At 37.2% G+C, this 22,679-nt stretch overlaps 1 protein-coding gene across 2 annotated transcripts in view; it reads left to right on the plus strand.

The window, feature by feature from the left end:
• GHR (growth hormone receptor) overlaps nt 1-22,679 on the plus strand; it is a 350,856-nt gene that overhangs the window by 124,544 nt on the left and 203,633 nt on the right. The window contains exon 1 of one of the 2 annotated variants that reach the window (XM_030927288.1): nt 11,717-12,034. The exons of the other annotated variant lie outside the window; for it this stretch is intronic. The gene's annotated coding sequence lies outside the window, so the exon portion shown is untranslated. Of the gene's footprint in view, nt 1-11,716; nt 12,035-22,679 lie in introns of those variants that run through there. 2 annotated transcript variants of the gene reach the window in all.

Consider the following 22,679-nt stretch of genomic DNA (forward strand, 5'->3'; position numbering starts at 1 on the left):
AAACCATCTCTGAGTCCCTGGTATGAAACCCCCTTGATCATGGTGGATTATCTTTTTGATATGTTGTTGGATTCAGTTAACTAGTATTTTGTTAAAGATTTTAGCATCTATGTTTATCAAGGATATTGGTCTGTAGTTTTCTTTTTTGGTTATATCCTTTCCTGGTTTTGGTGATGCTGGCTTCATAGAATGGATTAGGGAGGGTTCCCTCTTTTTCTATATTGTGGAATAGTGTCAAAAGGATCAGTATCAATTCTTCTTTGAATGCCTGGTTGAATTCTGCTGTGAATCCATCAGGTCCTGGGCCTTTTTTTGTTGGTAATCCTTTAATTACCATTTCATTCTCACTGCTTGCTATTGGTCTGTTCAGGTTATCTAATTTTTCCTGATTTAAGCTGGGAGAGTTGTATTTTTTCCTGGAATTTATCCATCTCTTCTAGGTTTTCCAGTTTATGTGCATGAAGGTGTTCATAGTACTCTTGAATGATCTTTTGTATTTCAGTGGTGTCAGTTATAGCATCCCCCATTTTGTTTCTTAATGAGGTAATTTGGATTTTATCTCTTCTATTCTTGGTTAATCTTGCTAATGGTCTATCAATTTGATTTATATTTTTAAATAGCCAGCTTTTTGTTTTATTTATCTTTTGCTTTTTTTTTTTTTCTTTTAATTTTATTTAGTTCTTCTCTGTTCTTGGTTATTTCCTTTCTTCTCCTGGGTTTGGGTTTGGTTTGTCCTTGTTTCTCTAGTTCCTTGAGGTTTTACCTTAGAATGTCAGTTTGTGTTCTTTCAGTCTTTTTGACATAGGCCTAATGAACTTTCCTCTTAGCACCACATTTGCTGTATCCCAAAAGTTTTGATAGGTGTGTCATTATTGTTGTTCAGTTCAAAGAATTTTTTAACTTCCATCTTGACTTCATTTTTGACCCAATTCTCATTCAGGAGTAGCTTATTTAGTTTTTACATATTTGTATGGTTTTGAAGGTTCCTTTTGGAGTTGATTTCCAGGTTTATTCAATGTGGTCTGATAGAGTACTTGGTATAGTTTCAATTTTCTTAAATTTATTGAGGCTTATTTTATGGCCTATCATATGGTCTATCTTGGAGTAAGTTCCATGCACTGTTGAATAGAATGTGTATTCTGCAGTTGTTGGATGAAATGTTCTGTATATATTTGTTAAGTCCATTTGTTCCAAGTACAGTTTAAATCCATTGTTTCTTTATTGGCTTTCTGTCTGGATGATCTGTCTAGTGCTGTCAGTGGAATGTTGAAGTCCTCACTATTGTGTTGCTGTCTCTCTCATTTCTTAGGTCTATTAGTAATTGTTTTATAAATTTGGTACCTCCAGGAGTTAGGCGCATATATGTTTAGGATTGTGATGTTTTCCTGCTGCACAAGGTTTTTTACCATTATATAATGTCCCGCTTTGTCTCTTTTAACTGCTGTTGCTTTAAAGTTTGCTTTGTCTGATATAAAAATCACTACCCCTGCTGGCTTTTGGTATACATTGACATGAAATGCCCTTTTCCAACCCTTTACTGTAAGTTTATGTGAGTCCTTATGTGTTAGGTGAGTCTCCTGAAGGCAACAGATACTTGGTTGGTGAGTTCTTATCTATTCTGCTGTTCTGTATCTTTTAAGTGGAGCACTTAGGTCATTTACATTCAGTGTCAGTATGAGATGTGTGGTACTGCTGCATTCATCGTGCTATTTGCTGCCTGTGTACCTTGTTGTTTTGTTTTTGCTTTTGATTTTTACCTTGTATTTTTGTTTTATAGGTCCTATGTGATTTATGCTTTAAAGAGGTTCTGTTTTGATGTTTCCAGGATTTGTTTCAAGATTTAGAGCTCCTTTTAGCAGCTCTTGTAGTGCTGGCTTGCTAAGAGCCAAATCTCTCAGCATTTGTTTGTCTGAAAACAACTGTATCTTTCCTTCATATATGATGCTTAGCTTGCTGGATACAAAATTTTTGGCTAATAATTGTTTTGTTTGAGGAGGCTGAAGATAAGGGCTCAATCTTTTGTAGCTTGCAAGGTTTCTGCTGAGAAATCTGCTGCTAATCTGATAGGTTTTCCTTTATAGGTTACCCAGTGCCTTTGCCTCTCGGCTCTTAGAATTCTTTCTTTTGTCTTAACTCTAGACAACCTGGTAACAATGTGCCTAGGTGATGATTTCTTTGCGATGAATTTCCCAGGTGTTCTTTGTGCTTCTTGTATTTAGATATCTAGGTCTCTAGCAAGGTTGGGGAAGTTTTCCTCAATTATTCCCTCAAACATATCTTCCCAAACTTTTAGATTTCTCTTCTTCCTCAGGAACACCGATTATTCTTAGGTTTGGTCGGTTAACATAATCCCAGACTTCTTGGAAGCTTTGTTTATATTTTCTTACTTTTTTCTTTGTCTTCATTGAATTGGATTAATTCAATGACCTTTTCTTCAAGTTCTGCATTTCTTTCTTCTACTTGTTCAATTTTATTGCTGAGACTTTCCAGAGCATTTTGCATTTCTATGAGTTTGTCGAATGTTTCCTGAAGTTTTGATTGTTTTTTCTTTATGCTATCTATTTCCTTGAATATTTCTCCTTTCACTTCTTGTATCATTTCCTTGTGTCAGATTTCCTTGCATTGGGCTTCACCTTTCTCTAGTGCCTCCCTGATTAGCTTAATAAGTAACCTCCTGAATTCTGTTTCAGGTAAATCAGAGATTTTTTCTTGGTTTAGATTCATTGTTAGTGGACTAGTGTTACTTTGGTGGCGGGGCGGGGAGGGGGGTGGGTGTAAAAGAGCCTTGCTTTGTCATATTACCAGAGTTGGTTTTCTGGTTCCTTCTCATTTGGGTTCCTTCTCATCCTGTCAGAGGGAAGGTCCAGTGCTGAAGGCTGTTGTTCAGATTCTTTTGTCCCACAGGGTGCTCCCTTTATGTAGTACTCTCCCTGATTTCCCATGGATGTGGTTCCTGTTAGCTGAGCTGAAGTGATTGTTATTTCTCTTCTGGGTCTAGCCACGCAACAAGTCTACCCGGCTCTGAGCTGGTACTGGGGGTTGTCTGCACAGAGTCCTGTGATGTGAACCATCTATGGGTCTCTCAGCATGGATACCAGCATAGTATTTGGGGTGTCTCCTGCATCCTCCAGGAGCCGTCCACTTCCTTCAGAGAGTCTGTGGGTCCTCTCAGGATTCCTGGTTTATTCTTGAAGTCTAGATCTATTTTTTAATAGGCTAATCCTAACACCATTTACTGAGTAACATTCTTTTTTTCATTGTTCTGTAATGCTTCCTCTGTTGTAAATTAAGATCCCGTAAATGCTTTGGTCTTTGCTAGACTTTCTTTTTTTTCCTGTTGTTTTAAAATGTTCTCTCCCAACAAGATATCATATTGTGTAAGTACTATATGTTTATAGTAAGCATTTTTATCTTGTACTGAATAATAGTGAGAATGCTTCAAAATTTCACTTTAAGTATGCTATTAGGTACTGTATAGCTTTTTGGCTGACTTATTTTTGTCAGGTTAAGAAAACTGCTCTCTATTTCTAGTTTATTAAGATAGTTTATCACAAGTATTAGCCTATAAATAATGGTTTTTCTGCACATTAGAATAATCATTTGATTCCCACTTTTAAATTATTAATGCAGTAGATTATATTAATAGATCTGCCTGATACTAAACTATCCTTACATTCTTGATCTAAATCTTATTTGAATGGGATGTGTTACTGTATTCTCTCTCTCTCTCTCTCTCTCTCTCTCTCTTTGTCTCTGTATCTCTCTTCCTCTTTTCACCTCTCCTCTGGAACATCTTAAAGAATATTTCAGTAAATTTGCTTTTTATAGTTATTGATTTTCAGAAATATTTCTTTGAGAAGTTAAAAATGCAAAGGTTGTATTTCACTTTGTTTCAAATATAGTAATTATCTATGAATAAGAATCGTCCATTTTCTACCTATTGAGACTCAAAACATTCACAGAACATAAACCTACATGTTTCAAATATAGTCATTATCTAGGAATAAGGATTGTCCATTTTCTATATATTGTGAATGAAAACATTCAAAGAACATAAGCCCAAAATATCTCTTTCTTTTGTTTCTAACCTGTGGGAAGCCTGTCACTTTTCTAAAAGTTATGATCAGGCTGAGCTTCACTCCCCTTTCCTGGGCTCTCTGGTAGAATATGCCCTCCTAAGTCCTCCCTAGTGTGAGTCCGCCCCTGTCCCCACCCATCCTTTCCCTCCACCACCGCCCCTGCTCCCAGGCTGCCCCGCAGTTGTTTCTTAATGCAGCAGAAGGCTGCAACAACCACAAACTACCTTGCCTGTGCTCAACCCATGCCCATGTCCTCCTGCACCCCCCAGTCAAACTATCCACTCCCACAGCAACCAATATCAGTGTTCCCATTTTTCATGCATTCTTTATCCTTCTCTCAAATAAAGCAGATCTAGCACATTTTAATTATCCTTTGCGACAGTCTCTACTATTTTCCTTGTTTTTGTTGTCTAGAATTTACTTTCATCTTCTGATCCACATGAAATTTGTTCCATGTTGTTTTTTACAAGCAATATCTGGTTGAATTACCCACCATGTTTTACTTTTTTCTCACCATTAGTTCATTCGTCTAATAAATTCTTATTGCATGCCTTGTGTTGGCCTGCTATTATATGTGCCTGGAAATATAGGAGTCAACAAATTTGTCTGTGAACTCATGTAGTTGACAATCTAGTTAGAGAACAAAGATGATAAACAAGTAAACAAGTAAATATATATCAAAAATAAGTGCCATGGAGAAAAATTAAGTAGTATAAGGGTTGTTATTTATCTAGATTGTCAGGCAAGGGCCTGTTACAGATGTGTGACATTTGAATGCATACTTGAAGGAAGTCTGGGAGAAAAGTATCGCAGGTAGAGGGAATACCATATACTAATTGGGATCTTCAAGGAACATCAAAGAGGCCAGTTTTTTTGGAGCAGGATGAGCAAGAACGTAGCGGTAAATGGAGGCAGAGATAGTGGATGAGAGTGGGGTTGAGAAAAAATCAGATAGGACTTTCAGACCCCTGTAAATACTTGGTCATTTACTCTAAGTGAGATAGGATGCCATGACAGGGTCCTGAAAAAACAAAGGGGACATGTTCTTATTTTAGTGAGACAAATTTGGGTGTTGGGAATAAGAAGATTCAAAAGCAAAAGCAGGTAGGCCATTAAGAAACTGTTATAATAATCCAGATAAATGTTGGTGGCTTGGGTAAGGGAGATAAAAATGGAGATGATAAGAAGTGATCGCATTCTGGATGTAATCTAAAGGCATGTCTGAGAGGATTAGTTGACAGAGTGTTAGTTATGGGGTATCAGTGAAAGAATAGAGGAAAGGCCTGAGAATCTGAAAAGATGAAGGTGATATGAAATGGCCTACAGTCTTGAATGAGTAGATTAGGAAGTAAAATTGAAAGTCTGTTTATGGGTTTTATAAGTTTGAGATACCTATAAAACATTCAAATAAATTATTAAATAGTGAACTGGATATATGAGCTTGTAATTCAAGAAAGAGGTCTGGATTAAAGTTATGATTTGGACATCGTCCTACATATGCCATTAGTGTCATGATTCCAAATGAGATAATCTAGGGAATAATCATAGAGAAAAAAGGAGAGGAGGATAATTTCTGGTGATATTTCAATGCTAAGTGGTTGGGAAAATGAAGAGAACACAGTGAAGTTGACCAAGATGAAGTATTTACTGACGTGGAAGAATCAATGGGGAATGTCGTTTGAGATACAAAATTAAGATAGTGTGTCAAAGAAGGGGGAGTGATCCGTTGTGGCAAGTGTTATTCATTAGTTAAATAAAATGATTAAGAATTTGCCGCAATGTGGAAGTCATTGGTGACTAGAGCAAAACTATTCCATTGGTGTGAGGAAGATTAAAGCCTGATTTGAATAAGTTTAAGAAATTGGGCAAAGAGGAATTAAAGACAGGACATTAAAGACAATTTCTTCAAGAAGTTTTGATTTAGAGGGGAGCAGAAAAATGGGTCAGTAACTTCAGGGGCAGTAACTGAAATAGGAGAAAAGGTCTTTTCCTCTTTTTTTAAAAGGAGAGAATTTTAGTGCACACTTAAGGTGATTCTTGTCTTCCTGAAAAATTTTTCAAAATTTTATACATGCATATTTCTATTCCAATCGTTTCTGGGGTACAAGTGATTTTTGGTTATAAGGTTGAATTGTATGGTGGTGGTAAAGTCTGAGATTTTAGTTCATCCATCACCCAAGTAGTGTACATTGCACCCAATATACACTTTTTGTTTTGTCCCTCAGACCCCTACCCCCTCCTCAGTCTCCAGTGTACATTATGCCTTTGCATACCCATAGCTTAGCTCCCACTTATAAGCAAGAACTTCACGGTATTTGATTTTCCATTCCTGAGTTAATTCTTTTAGAATAATGGCCTCCAGCTCCATCCAAGTTGCTGCAAAGTACATTATTTCCTTCCTTTTTTATGGCTGAGTAGTATTCCATGGTGTACATATACCACCTTTTATTCATCCCCTTATTGTTTGATGGGCACCTAAGTTGTTTCTACATCTTTGCAATTGTGAACTGTGCTGTGATAAACATACATGAGCAGGTATCTTTTTGATATAATGACTTATTTTCCTTTAAGTTGATACCCAGTAGTGAGATTGCTGGATTGAATGGTAGATCTGCTTTTAGTTCTTTGAGAAATTTCCATATTGTTTCCCATAGAGGTTGTACTAATTTACATCACTACCAGCAGTGTATAAGTAATCCTTTTTCACTACGTCTACACCAATATTTATTGTTTGTTTTGGGTTTTTGTTTTTGTTTTTGTCTTTTTATAATGGCCATTCTGGCTAGGATAAGGTGGCATATCATTATGGTTTTAATTTACATTTCCCTCCTTTAGGTATTATTTAATGAGAGTCTTTTGGTGGTAAAGTATCTTAGTTTCCATGTATGCTCACATACACATAAACAGAGTCTTTAGCGACAGGCTAATTGGGTATCAAATTCTGAATTGATTTTTTTTCTCTAACACTTTTAAAGTTTATTTTTGTCCTGGCATCTGTTGTTACTAAAGAAAAATCTTCCACTAGCCCATTTGAGTTCATTAGTAGGTAATCTGCCTCTTATTTTAAGTACTTTTAAAGATTTTTCTGTATCTTGATGCCATAAGATAGATCTACTTTTTATTATACTTTACTTAGTAATTACTGTGGACTTTTAATCTGCTAACTCAATTATTTGATTTTGAGTAATGACCTTTTCTATAACTGATTCTTTACAGTTGAATTAAATCCTCTCTTTCTGGAATTCCCATCATATGTGTGTTGGAGCGTCTCAATCTGCCCTCCAAGGCTCGTAACTGCTCTTTTAAATTTTTCAGTACTACTGTCTTAATTTTAAAAAACAACAACAAAAAAAAAAAAACCTAATATTGCAGTGTTTGGCACAGAAGAAGTTCAAAGTACAACTTTGCAGTGCCACGTTGACCAGCTAGTCTGGTATTGGTTATTCTTTAAAGTTATTTTTAAGGTTAATATACCTTATCAGGCAGCAGGTCTCAAAACCTAGGGAAGCTTAAAAGCCTAAAGTCAGCCTGGAAAAAATCAAGCTAATTAAAATGCTCTTTCCCATTTTCTCTTCCTCCTATGCCCTCATCTCTAAAGAATAGTGAGGAAGACTTCCTTAAAAAATATGTATAAAATAGAAAGAAAAAGGGGATCCAGCAAACATGGGAAGACATACTTAGATAATTCATAGTAAATGTTCCAAATAATATTCAGCCTCACTAATTCTCAAATAAATGTAAAACGATGGCAGATCATTTTTATCCATTAAATTAGTGGCAATAGGAGGAAAAGAACATTTTGCTGACAATTGTAACAGTGAAATTGAAATTCTCTTCTTGTCTGGTTTGAATCTAAATTAGGACAGTTTGAAAGCAATTGGGTGATATCTATGAAAAATCTCATAAACATTCTACCCTTCCATGTAGCAACATTGCTTCTGTGAATCAACCATTAGGCAATAAATGGAAATAACAAACCAAATTTCCCCCCACCTCCCAAGAGATGTTTATTGTAACATTACTGATAATATTGAAAAATTAGAAGCAGTCTATATCAGCGACCCACCCTTGTTTTGACTGTCACTCACCATAAGAAAATATTAGGTCTACAAAGTAACCCAACAGCCACACTCATGCGTCAAAAACTTCCATATAAGGAAACTGTTCAATCCATTCCATTTATTTAAACAAGCCAATAAACAAACCTGGCTTTGATCCACTAAATTGATCCTAAAACCTAGGAGTAGGTTATGACTCACAGTTTGAAAAGCACCAATCTGAATGTCCTATGAAAGGCATATGATGGAATATGAATTAAATTTGATATTCACAATTTTTTATTTTGTTTTTGTTTGGGGGTAGTTGGAGGGGTACTATGTTTCTTCAGCCAGCAAGGAAGATAATGTTTCCAGATAATGCCATATAATGGGGATTTACTGTAATGATACCAGCTCTGTTCTACTATGCCCAGCCATTCTCATATATCTGTCTCTCAATACATCACGAGTCCTTTATGGATTCTTTTGTGATGTCTTCAAGCTCCCTGTCCACTCCCTTGCAACTTGTCCAAGCTGATAGAACCTGCCTGAATCACTCAGCATCTGATTTCAAGCATTTTATCTTTGTCAGCCTTTGGTATTAGGACTTCATTCTCAATCTAATCAATTAATATTAGCTGAGCTAGGTTGATTTCATTTGAATCAACAAAGAATTGCTAAAAGCTGCATTTCCTAGAAAATGTGGCAATATAATTGGCAGGTACTTGAGAGTCTCTAATGTTAAATGGAAAAAAATAATAATAAATAATAAAAGAGACAACTTTTTATATGGAGTCTGTTTTCAGTTTTCTTTAGATATTTTGTTAGAGACAAAAAAGGAATCCAGAATTTATTTTATACTATATTAGTGCTTAACTGATTTCTACATAAGCAAGTATTATGCATTTGTAATCAGAAAAAATATCAAAATTAGCTCTGTGGAAAATGATCATCTTGCAAGCAAGTGTCATGTACCCCTACTCTTGATTTAGCTCATCTTCTTGATGTAAATATGAAGTGTCTGCGACTGAAATTCTGTTTGAAGCAGAAACCTTCATGTTTGTCTTACAAATACCATCTCAGAGTACGTTGCTCACTATAAAACTTATTTTGGGGGTTGCGTATAAAAACCTGCAAAGATATAGTCCAGGCTCGTTTTCCCAAGGTCCTTCACTTTCCTACTCTTAGTATAGCCATTATTTTGTAAAATTTGATAAGACCCCTAATAACTTGGGGTTTGGGAATTTGATTTGAGGTAACATGGCTCAGAGTATCACCTATTTTTTATTAAACCAAAAAAAAATTTCTATCTGACAAAGATGTGCATTTATGTGGGCCTTAATAATTCCCCCAAATAAAACTATTCATAAGTTCTAACAGTTCCAAATACTTCTGGTTTCAGCACACTAATAGGATTTATAGCTGTCTTAGATAAGGAGCAGTATCTTCTAAAGCTCATGGAAAAGCCATATCAGAATGCCATGTGTTCAGGTACATTATCTTTTCTTTATGATACCAAGAATAAAATCTCGGCTTATGTTTTCACACAAGTCTTGTGTGATTACTCTTTCCCATTACTCTTTCAATTGAGCCTGACAAATTAGATGAAAAAATCTTTCTCTTTCAAGGATGAACTAGAAAGACCTAGGCTGGCTGGTCACAAAACCATTGACTAGCTGGCCCTTTGTCTTTTTATAACCCCTCATTGTCTGGGATCCAGTGTCATAGTGAGTCTCAGACATGTTCCTCAAGTCTAGATAGACGTCATCCATGTGTTCAGTGATCCAGCCCGTCAGCATCCAAGCCAGCAGGGTGAGGAGGGGAAGTGTAGGGGATGCTCATTGCCCTGAAGGATGCATATGCCACTTCCAATAAGGTCCTGCTTGCCAGAACATAGTCATGTGACCACAGTTAGCCACAAGGTTGGCTGAGAAATGCCTTTCACCAGGTTCTATTACTAACTGAAAATAGGAGGAGTGAAAGTTGGGGATAACTAGTAAATATCAGTTAGTCCTAGTCATGGATTGTGGTATTAATTCCATAAGCAAGGAAAGTCATTTAAATGTTTTATGCAGAGGGATGCCATGATGATAATTATGTTTCAAAGCGTATTTCTGTGTGTGAGAGAGAGAAACTGAAAGAGAGAGTGAGATAAATGGATTAGAGAGAATTTGTCTGGGTATTAAGAGGCCATTCTCAAATCCAAGTGAGAAATGGTGGCTAGTAACAGTAGTGAGGATAAAGGGGGATGGAATGGACTCAAAAGATACAGAAGAGATAACATCAAAAGATGAAACAGGGGCAGAGGAGGAAGAAAAGACATCCAACTAACTCCTAAGTTTCTGATTTATACTGCAAATTCTGGAGGTTAGGTGTTTATGGACCACTGAATTTAGTTTTAGAAATGCGCTTTAGAGGTATTTGTCAGATAGGTGGTTTCTACACATTCAAAATAAGATTTCAAAACATATTAGCCACAAATTCACAATCAGCAAAATTCTCAGATCTGGTCATTGTCAACTAAACTATTAAAATGAATTTTCCCCTCTGAGTGTTTCTCATCTTAAAGGGTTTGTATGTATTACATGTCACAGAATGGTTTATTGCATGTAAACATGGGAAAGCAAGCCAGGCAGAAGGAGTCTTGTAACCAGCTAAAGGCCCAGCTAATAAATCATGAACAGTCTTCTTGTGTTAATAGGGTGGACAGGACTGTTGGTCACACACAGGAAAATGAGTCACACAGTCTTGTGTGTACAGCAACTCACTCCACACTCAATGATGGAAATGATTGTTCTAACCGTGTGAGCGGCTACAAGAATTATGGCAAAGCTCCAGAGCTAGAAAGCTGGTCTTTTTTTCTTTTTTTTCAATGTCACTCGAGTATGTAATTCACTAAATGTTTAGTATTTTATACTTTTTAGTTGACTTGTGAGCCCTTTCTAAAAGAGATATATTTCCCTCTATTAGAAGGTAATCAAAAAAACCCTAAACTGCATTTTCTCAATGCTGTGTTCTCCTGCCCAATTGACCAAAATATACTTAGTTGATTAGGACTTTGAAGGGTTGGGGTGAGGGGACTAAATTAAGATGCAGGAATTTCAGTTTTCTAGGGGTTTTCTAGTCAACTACTTTATACTGCTGACAAATGGTTAAATGTTTACAATGAAACTAAGTATGCTGGGATTTCTAATGAGCAATGAAATTTTAGAATTCATTTACTCATTAATTTCTTCATTTACAAGATGTACAATGTGCTGTCTTCTGAGCATTTGGGATACTTTAATGAGGTAGCAGTGAGTACAACAGATGGTCACTTCTGCCTTTGTTCTTGTACTCTTTAGAGAAGGGAAAGGACCAAGATTCAGATACCCGATCACTGCTTTCAACCCATCCAGATCAGAGCCTTTGTTGAGTTCTAATGCTTAGCCCTCTTCTCGGCTAATTTGGCTGCTTCCATTGTAATAGGCCTCATGAGACTCCAGCCCAGGCCTGGCCTTTGGTTCAGCAGGCAGAGCCCAGAGATGTACTGGGCAAAGGTCAGGGGATTTATTATATGAGGCAATGGTCGGGTGTGATTTAATTTACTCCTCTGGTACCAGATATGTGTGTGTGTGCATGAGAGAGAGAGATCGAGAATGATTGATTTTGGAGGAATTTTTGTGAAGGTTTATATATCAAAGCAGAAAGACCAAGAAGTTAGAGATTAATACATGCCAAGTTCTGACCAAGAAACTTCTGTGGGATCCCACCTCCAACCCCTCCCTCTCTGCCAGATTTTAACCAAATCAGTGTGATGTGATCTGTTTGCATATATGAGTGAAAGAAAAAGGAAATTTAAAAAGTTCTTGATATAAAGCCTGGAGGAAACAATACGAAAATCCAGCCTCTATTTCAGCAATATCTACCGGACTATTGGTTAGTATTCCCTTACTGTTATTTATTGTTTGATTAAAAGGCTGATAGTCAGGGTTTTTTTTTTTTTCTACTTACTTTCGCATTTTTTAGATATAAATCTTTAATGTGACTTTGACCAGATATTTTCCTTTCTCCTCCCACTTCATTCTTCCCTCTTCTGGGTTAATTTCTCATTGTTCTCTCTTCCCCTTACTTCTCTGCCCTTTTCCTTTCTACTCTAAGTGAAACTTCTATTTTCGTGTGCTGGAGTTTATAAAGTATTCTTATTAGGCAAAGAAAGCCTTTGTCTGCCTTCGTCCTTGTCTGGTCACCATCAAGATATAATTTTGGTTTTCAAAGGTTGTTCTCTGAAGGAAAGACTAGTTTTCTGAGCGTTGAGACAGCAGATACATTTTGAGAAAGTCAACAGAGATGGTAATTTGCATTAAGTAGGAAATACTTAAGGGTTTTAATTCTGTTCCATGTGTTACATTTCAATAGTTTACATTAAGAAAAGTATTGTAAAGAGAAGTGATACAACAGTTGCATGTTTATTTTTCATCTTTAGTCTGAGAGATCGTCAGTACTTTGAAGGAAAGAGAAATAAGGCTTTGTCTCCTGCTTCTTGCCATACCTCTTTGCAGATTAACTCTGATGCTTTGAGTGTCTTACTGCATTGCCTGATTAAAACCCATCCCATAATGCCTGATGTGATGGGAAACACTACTTACTCTATCTCAATGGAAAGCATTCAGATGAACTTTCAACAGAAGGACATGCTCCCGCCTCTTCCAAACCCCTCTTTTAAAACCGTGTCTATGGGCCTTTCTTCATGTCTTCAACAATTTGTTTAAAACTGGTTGTGCTAGGTAGTGGGCAATATAAAGATGATCACAGGAAAGAGATGACAATATCACTGATTCCTTATAGTGCTATAATAAGGGTTTGTCAAGGTTGTGATAGAAGTAGAGAGGAGAGGCATCTGACTTCACTTGGGAGTGGAGTTTTTGCTAAGGTGCTTCTAAGTTGAAGTGTCCTTGAGCTGAGGTTTAGGGGAATGAGTAGCAAAGATGGATTAAATGAGAAGAGGATAGGCGGCAGCGGGGCCAGAGGTGTGAATAGCCTGGAACCTTCTGAGAAGATTCCTTTGTAGACAGAAGAAAGGGAGATTTGTGGAAATGCTGGAAGATAAGGTAGGAAGAGGCCACATCAGATCACACATGGCTGGCTGTACCTCTCTAAAAGTTTATGATTTGTACTGAGGGGTTTGAAACAGAGGCTATAAATTGGCAGTTTAAGAAAATCACTGTGGTGTTAGTGAGAAGAATAGATTTTTGCAAGATTCTAACTAGGATTATTTTCAGAAATTTACGCCCAGTTTAGTCCAGATATCAGGGCTAGTTTGGAGTAAATTTCTTTCTTTAATTACTCCAGGGCTCTTGTATTGCTTCAAAGAAAGTAGAAAGGGGAACTCACCCTCATTCAGGGAGGGTGGGCGAGCGACCAGCCAGCTGGGGAAGGCCAAAGAGCCAGGTCACCTTGTGCCCACACTTGTTATGATTTGTTTGTACTGTCTGCCAGATGATCAATGATATTAGCTACGACAGCACATATGAGCCCGGGGTAAGTGTGTCTTATTGCTACTTGAAGTGCTTCTTGAAAATAGTGACAGGCTGAAGACAACACGGAATACTGAAAAAGCCCATTGGACAGGGAACAGGAGACCTGGTGCTGCTCCCAGCTTGGCCAGCACCAGCTCCGGGGGCTTAGACACATTACTTCACCTCTCTGGGCTTAACTTACCCATTTATAAAATGCAGCCTTTCGACTAACACTGTCATCGGGGTCTTGTTCAGCCCCTGGCTTCTGTCATTGTGATTCTGCGCCCCCCAAGGTTCCCCTGGGACCCATCATTACTAACCCTAGGCTTCTAGACATGCTGATCCATAGAGAAATAGGAAAGCCATTTATCTTCAGTGAGTGTAAGCCAGAAGTACAGTTGTGTCTTCAGGAATCTAATCTAGTGAACATGGAAAATACTTTTCTAAGGAAAAAAATTGTGATTGGTGTTCTGTCCTGAGCTGATGGCAAAAGGGAAGCAGGAACCACTTCATACATCTCAATCCCTCTGTTTTTTTCCTTTTTATCCTCTTGAATTTTTCTGCCTGTTCGTCTTTCAAAAGTAGAGAGGAGTTTGAATGCAGATGCTGAGGAGACTGAGGGTAGCCACCGATGGAAGAGGCTTGACTGTGGGAAGCCGAGTTCTGCCACCTGACAAAGGGGCACGTGTTCAGTGTTTATTTGGCATAGCAGCTGTTCAGGTGGAGCCGAGGCAGAATTTTGACGTCGTTGGGACCTTCCATACCTTTCTGAAAATCTCTTGCACCAACACCCGGCACCCTCAGGTTATGTTCTGCTTCCCAAAGTTCATCCCGAGGCTCAACTTCTAACCCTCTGTTTTCTCTTTTACCAGAACTAACTTCTAAAGATGCAGAAATGACAACTAGATGGTGGTCTGGATGTTCCTGAGGTGCAAAGAGAACCTCTAGTGCCTCTGGCTGACATTATATCCACTGACAGGTCCCCTCCCACACGCATACATGTAACATGTTTCTGCTCACTTATCAAATACAGCCCATGCTTTGGTGATTGAGGACAGAGTGGGGATTATAAGTTGATGCAGTAGGTCTGTGTCTTGCCCTGAGAACTTTACAAACAGCAACACAGGCACCAAGAACTCAGCTGTTCCACCCACAGGGGTTTATCATCTTGTGACTTGGATATTGTGGAATATTTTATAGTAAAGGTTAAAAAAAATCAATGCAGGCACAGAGGAGTCAACAGCTAAGTTGCAGTGGGGAGTATGGAAGGCTTCATGGAGGTGGTGATATTTGAACGTGACTTTGAAGGGTAGGTAGAGTCCTGACTTGTCTGACAGTAGCCTTGAAAGTAGGGGAAACTTGACCATGAAGAAGGCTGTTGAAAGTCTGGAGAAAAGAAAAGGTAGGGGACTAAGACTCTAGGAGAAGGTACTACATTCCAGAGAGAATACAGAAGTATAATCCTCCCTCATGGTGACAAGTTAAATGTGAGAAGGGATGGAGTAACCAACTGGGTGAACCCTGATCTCATTAAGCAAGATAAGAAATAGAAGAAATGAAACTGCATGTTCGTTATGTAGGGATCAGAAGCAGGTAGGAAATGCCGACTTTATTTTAGACAGAGGTTATTTTAGGTACCTGTGGGCATCCAGGTGTATTATTTCCCTATGTCTGAAGCACATGTCCTTTGGTTCTTTAGCATTTTGATGATGATGCTACATGTAAACTGCCCCCTAGGGATTTTCTGTAAGTTTTCTTCCTCATTCGAGAGTAAAGTTTTAACTGGTAACATGATCACAAGTGGTTGAAAAGTTCAAATGCTAGTCATATAACTTTTCAATGAAGGGAGCATGAATGGTTTGGTACTGTTTTACAAGATGTGAAAACTGATTTCACTTAAGTAGACTGTAACATAAAGTGTTTATGTGTCTGTCCCTTTGACTTTCTGGTAGGTGTATAGTCTCTCTGAATCAATAGTGGCTCAGACTTCTGATTTCAAACCTCTTTGGGCATCCAACTGGTTTAGGAGAAACATAGCCAGGTCATTGAATTATAATTTCCTGAGTTATGGTGTGGTAGTCCCATAGGACAGTAAACATAAGCCTCCTGGGAACTGAACTTTTAATTCAGGAGGACTGAAAACAAGCTCTTCTGAGTCAAGATTTGCAAGGACATGTGACAAAGATAGTCTAGCCTTCCCGCTTCCACACCATCTTTTCCTCCATAAATACGTGCTCCTTATTTTTCTTCTACTCTAGTCGGTTGTAGATTTTGACCTTGGCTGTTACTTTCCTACCAACACATTGCCTGTTTTTAAGTTTCCTGGTTTGACCTGATGTTAAGATGGAAAGCAAGGCTAGCAAACTGATGGAGATAGGGCCTTCCAGCCTTTCTCACTTTCCCTGGGATCATCTCATGTTGATTTACATGTTCAAAAAAATTTTTTAAATAAATAAATTGTATCAGTTGATCCAGAGGTGATTAGACTCTAGGGGCCTGATTTATCTTAGCCAAACTTAAGACATGGGCCAATACACCAAAATGTCAATATATTTATTTGTTCCGTATTGCACTGTCAAGCAATTTCATTTCATCTGATTATTGTGTTCATTTTCCTGAAAGATAGTGAACCCAGAAAACAAGAATCAGAAGGTCATTTGACAACTGTGGAGCTGGAATAGAGGGAACTAAATGACCTTAGGGCATAGCATCATCAAGCTTTGAGAAATTATTGCACCTGTCTCTGTGTTGGGACATTATTTTTGGTCCCAGGTAGTTGGAGGAGACAAAGCTGTAAATTATTTACTAGTTTTTCAACATTTCCTTATCATTTATTGTTAACTGATGGAACTACATTGTCTCTGAAGTCCCTTATGAATAAAATTGCTAGACATAGCAAAAATGCCCCTCTCAATATTGACATGTTTCAGTGGTGATTATTATCTTCCAGATTAATGTTTATGGTCAATCTCAAGCTCTATAATGGACTCTTAAAGGCTGTAGCAGTTTTCTATTGCTTCCGTAACATATTACCACACACTTTGTGGCTTAAACAATACCCATTTATTGTCTCACAGTTCTGTATGTGAGAAGTCTGGGCACACCATGGCCAAACTGGGCTCTTGCTTAGAATTTTCAAGGCAGAAATCAGTGTTGTTAGGACCTCTAAGGATGAATTTGCTTCCAAGCGCATTCCAGTTGTTTTCATGAACTGAGTTCCTTGCCATTGTTGGACTATATTCCCCATTTCCTTGCTGGCTGTCAGCTGGGAGCCGGTTTTTGGTCCTTTTACTCCTGTCTGCATTGCATCTCATGGTTTCTGTGTGCTCCCTTCCAGCAACAAGATTCTATGTACCCTCTTCCAGCAACAGAAGATCAAGTCTTTTTCAAGTTTCTAATCTCTCTGACTTCCCCTTCTGCCATATCTCATTCTGCTTTTACAGGCTCAGGTGATTACATCAGTTTATGCAGATAATCCAAGATAATCTCCCTATTTTAAAGCCAGTGGGTTAGCCATCTTAATTACATCTGCAAAGTTTCTTCATAGCAGTACTTAGATTAGTGTTTGAATAACCTGGGATGGTAATCTTGCAAGGGATCTTTTGGCATTCTGTCTATCCAGTCTCATCAGCAACACTTTGAAATATTGTCGTTACTTGAGTGATCATTTCTATGACTAGCTGATTTCATCTATACATGTATATTCTTTTTATTTGCCATTTTGTAGGGTAATATTTTCTGATCTTAATTCCATATTTCAGTATTAAAATTACTTGACATAGATCCATAAATCATCATCTGTTGCAAAAAAGCACATTAATTGGTTGGTTGAATGGGGAGATTGATATTTCTTTTCTCTTCTTCTGCTCGGATGAGGGCAACTTTTGGGGGCAGATGAGTTCTGTTGTGACAAAAGTTATATAGCACATTTGGTTTGCACTGAATCAGTGATTCTCAATCCTGGCCATGCTTTAGAATTATACAAGAAAAATCTTCAAGTGTCAATACTCAGTCCCTACCCTACTGATCCAATTTATCTATGATAAAACCAGAGCATTGATTTTTAAGTTCCCCAGGTGATTCTAATATACAACCAAGGCTAAGAACTACTGATATGTTCCAACATTCTATTTTGGAGATAAAGAAGTTGAGGCTGAGGATGAGAACTTAGTCACATAAAGTTCCATAACTAGTGACAGAAGTTCTGTCCTACAAAAAAGAAAAATTGATGGTTTAATTGTATGTAGAGTTCAGTGCTCAGTAATTATGTACAAAGTGAGTGTTGAGAAGATCTGGAACACCCTACTTCTTGCTTTAGTAGGAAGACTATTTCTTTCTACGACTTTAAAAAATTATCAGACCTTGCAAAATAACTTATGAAGGTCTCTTCTCAGCAGCTTTGGCCTGCCTTGTGAGTAATAATAAACACAGATCCATTCTACACTAGCTAGGGAGCTGGCTGCATGGACTTCTACTACTTCTCTGTGTTCCAGAGCTTCATGGTACAATGCAGTAGCCGCTAGCCACATGTAGCTATTGAACACTTGAAATGGGACTAGTTTCAATTGAGATGTATGTGAGTGTAAAATGCATACTAGAATCAAAGATTCAGTATGAGAAAAATGGTGCAAAATATCTCATTAATACTTTTTACATTGATTACATGATGAAATAATATTTGAATATACTGAGTTAATTAAGATACATTATTAAAATTAATTGATCAATTTTTAACTTTTTTAATGTAGTTACTAGAAAATTTACAACTATGTATGTGGCTGGCATTTGTGGCTCACATTATATTTCTGTTAGACAGCACTTTTCTAGGGAGTATTTTCTATTAAAGCTATTGACAATGAATGGTCCAAGTCCAAGCTATTACACCTCCTTTGATCTTGAAGAGTGAAGGGGTACATTATAATCTTCCTGGAGATGAGACATGATATTGATCTGCCCTGTGTTTGCCATCTATCTGGCAGCCAGTCAGTCTGGCCAAATAGACTTCTATTTTTACATAGAAGCTTAAAGGAGGCAGGATTATGCCCCATGTCATGGAGAGAGCACACTGCATAGCTCTTGAGTAATGTACCCAAAAGTAGACCAGGTGCTATTGGAGGTTCTAAAGCATAGCAATAAATATTACATCCCTTGAGCAATGTAATACAGCCCTTGAAGAAACTGCCATGTCAGCACTTGTAAATTATCACTGTCTTTGACAGGCCCTATGCACTGAAAATATTATGGTGTCTACCTCTCTTTATAATTCACATCTAAATATTACTCTTTTTCTTGCTCCCTGTAGTTTGTTCTGATTCACTGCTACCCTGATTGTGTGTTTAGTGTGCCTACTTCACAATTTAAGAGGCATGGGAAAGTAAAGGCAGGCCTTGGAGAGATCAAGCACAGTTCAAAACTCTACCCAGAGATATTCTGCCTGTGTGAGCTTGGGAGGAGATTTACTTAACCTCTCTGAGCTCCTCTAAACTTCCATTTTCTCATTGGTGAAATGATCGTTTCTCTTGCAAGATCTGTGTGAAGATTGAATGAAATAAGAAAGTTCCTGGCACACTTATTTGATGGGTAGATATTGTGGTGAACATTTACTCTGTGGCAAGCCTATGGCTAATTGTTAGAATGTAATCGTGAGTGAGACACAGCTACTGCCTCCAGCTAAAAGAAGAGAAAGACAAGGAGCCTGGTAACATCAGGACATGAATAGTCATCAATGAATGGCAGTTATTATTACACAGCACAGTGCAGGATTTGGCTTATAACAAAAATTTGGAAGGGTGTTCAGGTGAGGGAATTGAGACCCATAGTGATTAAATGACTACCTGTGTCACCAGCTCAGGCAATGTTGGGCTGGTGCCAGGTTACGGGATTGCTGACTCCTCCTCTAGTAATGCTTTCCCCAGGAGATCACATTGCCTCACTCTTGGTTTCACAACTTGTTTGCTTTAAAAGAATAACCTTGCCATGTTGTACTTGATAAAAGGAAAGAGAGGTTTCTCCCAATTTTTGCTCCATATGTTATTAGGGCATGCTAATAACTGTCTTTGAAAACCTACACTTCTGTTATGTTAACTCCAAAGAAGGCAGCAACACGTGCACTTCTTTAAGATATAAAAAGCATTTAGTATACTATAAATTATTATAGTAATCATTGTTAGATTATATCTCACCAAGACAATGAATGTTTTCATTTGAAGACTTCACTGTATGAAAAATTGTCTCCTATAGCTTATTTATCTCCTTTTAGATTAGGTGAAACAGAATTTTCAAATTTGAGTCTGAAGAAAATTCCAACATCTTTAAGTTTGTTTAAGGAGCATTCCCCATGGTCTATATGATCTATCATAGTAATTAAAAAGTCAGATTTTAGAATGAGCCACTTGTAGAAAGAGAAAAAAAGTAGAAAATCAATAAGAGGTTTCATTTTTCAAATTCTGTTTTGGAAAAAATTACTTGGTAGGGACAATAGTGTAAAGTAAGATATAAGAAGAAATATGTCATTCAAATAAGTGGCCATGCAGTTGGTTTTCTCTTTCATGTAACAGTCACATCTGCATTGTGAATTCATTAATGCACCAAGTGAATCAAGCTTAGTGAGTTGACAAACATCCACAGGGATAGTTGCGGGGAGGCATTGCAAAGTGCAATGTGGGGTCCTAGTGAAACAGAATGCTTCGTTCTTTGAGAAAGTTCCACTCTGAATAGAATAACTATGCGTACCAAGATCGGAGTATGGCCAAGCATTTGGCTACTGAAATGCCCCTTCTTCTTTCACTCCTCCATAAAGGAAGAGACAGAGACTCAGGTTCTTGTAACTCAGCTGCCTTTTTTGAGTTCTCCCAAGAGAAGTTCTAACTTCAAGCCAAGCATCTTGTCACTGGGATTTCTGTATCTAATTTTTAGTTCTGGAAATCCATGATTTCACAAAACAAATTATCTGAACCTAACAACAACCACATAGAATTTTCTTAAAGTAGACGAGGGAGGAATTAGCCCCTAAAGTATTTCCTACACAATTGGAACTCCCTTTAGAAGATGTGCAATTGCCTGTACACCCAAGCACAAATGGGCTGTATTATTGCCTTATCTAGGATATACACACTTTACATTATAATGGTCCTTCCTTTTCCCTGAACCTGCATATGATGTAAGTGCTTGATTTACGAATAGGGTCTTACATATTGTGACTGGCGAAGAGCACATTTGCTGATTGCTCTGCCACCTGCCTAGATGTATATTTATATATCATGAAGATATATAATTTATCTTTTATGATAAATTATAATAAAAGATAAAGATATGTAATATATCTTTTATGATATATAAATTTATATATCTTCATGATATATAAATTTATATATCTTCATGATATATAAATTTATATATCTTCATGATATATAAATTTATATATCTTCATGATATATAAATGAGGCTCCCTACTCTCAGTATACCCCATAGGAACATTATAAAACATAAATAGTCTGTTTGTTACTACTACCAAGAAGACTTTAGTAAGTGTAATAACTAACCCTTTTGGATACATGCAGAGCGAATGCCAAATGCTTTAAATAAATTATCGCATCTAATCCTGATTTTTTAATGAAAAAGGGAAAATCTTATCGTATCAATATTAGAGATGAGTAAACTGAGGTTTGGTAGAGCTAGGATTTTAACTTAGCTCTCTGTGACTCCAAAGCACATTCACTCAACCCCAACCTCACCCTCTCTGTAAATGAAGATTAACAATAGCATCTGTGGTAAAAGCTAATGTCTCCTGAGCTGGGAAAGTATCGTTCAATGATTATTAACTAAATGTGATCAGCTGCCAGTGGATCAGATGTCATCAAATGAAATCAAGTGTCCAGGGTTTACTCAACAGTAATGTCTCTTACGTTTTGTATCAATGTTAGTAGATTGCTTAATTTTTGTGCCTGTTACCTCACATGAAGCCTAGATAGCATCAGTCCCTTCCCCAGCCAGTGTGTACTGGGTCCAGCTTCTGGCTTGTGAATCCAATCAGTGAATTAATGTTGGTAGCTTAAAATCAACCTTGAAAGAGGTATTTACACCACAGAAATTGGCAAATGATACAAATCATGACCCTTTTTTTAAATTCCAGAGAGACAAGTGTTAAACATTTACCAGTACACCACTGTCTATGACTCAAATAGGGACATAATGTGAATAATTATACTTCTGAAGGTAAACGAATGCACACTGGGTACCCTTGAAAAAAACAACCTTCCACAGATACAATCATACCTAAGTCAACTAAGTCTTTAGTGAATTTTTTTGTCCCCATCATTCTGCTTTTGGGAGGACCTTTTACAACATAATCATGATGATTTTAAATGTCTTTTGAATTTTTAAAAAATTACTTTATTTGTTCATTTTTGTTACAAAAGCAAATATGCCCACAGTAATCATTTAATGTTTTTGAATGCAAGTGCAGACATATAAACAATAAAATATATATACGAATGCTGCCAGTAGAAATAAAATGCAAGCCACGTATATCATTTAAAATTTTCAACTACAGTCATGCACCACATAATGACTTTTCAGTCAGTGATGGACTGGCCCCATAAAATTATAATATCATGTTTTTACGATGTCTTTTCTATGTTTAGATATGTCTAGATACATAAATACTTAATATTGTGTTAAAATTGCTTATGGTATTCAGTAGAGTAGTAACCTGCTGCACAGGTCTGTAGCCCAGAGCAATAGGCTATCCCATATAGCCTAGGTGTGTAGTAGGTTATACCACCTAGGTTTGTGTAAATACACTCTGTGGTGTTCGCAGAACCATGGAATTGCCTAATGATGCATTTTTCAGAATGTATTCCTGTCATTAAGTGATACATGGCTGTAATCACATTTAAAAAAATAAGAAGAAACAGAGGATTTTGTTTTAATAATAGATTTCATTTAACTCAGCAGTCAAAAATATGATTTCAACATGTTGTCAACATAAACATTATAAAGATATTTTGCATCTTTTCTTCTTGTACTAAGCTTTCAATTTCATGTGTATTTTATACTTGTAGCAC

Source organism: Rhinopithecus roxellana, chromosome 3, assembly GCF_007565055.1.
Source record: "Rhinopithecus roxellana isolate Shanxi Qingling chromosome 3, ASM756505v1, whole genome shotgun sequence".
NCBI lineage: Eukaryota > Metazoa > Chordata > Mammalia > Primates > Cercopithecidae > Rhinopithecus > Rhinopithecus roxellana.